The sequence below is a fragment of the Grammomys surdaster genome, unplaced genomic scaffold (assembly GCF_004785775.1).
Source record: "Grammomys surdaster isolate TR1022 unplaced genomic scaffold, NIH_TR_1.0 135, whole genome shotgun sequence".
Classification (NCBI taxonomy): Eukaryota; Metazoa; Chordata; class Mammalia; order Rodentia; family Muridae; genus Grammomys; species Grammomys surdaster.
The window spans coordinates 3,730,692-3,731,562 of record NW_021604593.1 but is presented as its reverse complement, the minus strand read 5'-3'; positions in this window follow the sequence as shown (position 1 = coordinate 3,731,562).

The following is an 871-nucleotide window of genomic DNA, read 5'->3' as shown; positions in this document are numbered from 1 at the left end:
CATGGAAAGGAGGGGAAGGGGAAAGTAACAAAAAACCCATTATGTACTTACATGAAACTGTCAAACTTGTAAAAATGGAAAAAGCTCTGATATTAGGAAAGGAAATAATAAGTAAATAATAAATAATAAAACTCCTAGAAGAATACCAATCATGCTTCTTTGAAACTCAGTGATACAATTTTTGCACAGTTTACCGTATACATACTCAGAAAACAGTAAATTAATTATTTAACAACAACAAAATTAATAGGTTTTCTCATTAGCCTTCTCATCTTCGATGGTTTGCAAACTAGCCGAAGCAGTAAGTGTTGGAGAATGTCACCTTTGGCAAGAGTGACACCCAGACTTCCCAAGGCCGGTGGCAGGGATCAGGTGGCTTTGGCAGGTGCATTTCTTTCTGCATCCCTGTCAGGTTTCCCCTGCTAGCAGCTACTTTTTGCTTCTGCGGCTGTAAGTGGCTTTGTTCTGCTTTGCTCAGGCATTTTTTTAAGCTACTGTTTTCATTCTATATCATTGTCCTAGGAAAACAAATGTGTTGCATTATTTTGAGTCAGGCATCCACCTGGACACAGGTATGGGGGCTTCCTATCAGCATTTCTCTTAGCCAATCCGTGGGGACTAGGACGGGTTGGGGCACGCCCACTGAGAAGGCAGGAGAGGATGGAGTCTTTGTAACAGTTGGGGGTTGAGGGGAAATAGCTGCAATTTCCATTACAGCTGTCACATGGGAAGCATTACCCTTCCAGAATCCAGCTGTTTAGGGACTAATTCAGAGGGTATGTCTTTTATTTTTAGTTATCTCCATAAAAGCCTCTCCTGGGCTATCTATTTCAAAAATGTTCATAGCATAAATTGAAGGATGGGCTCAGAA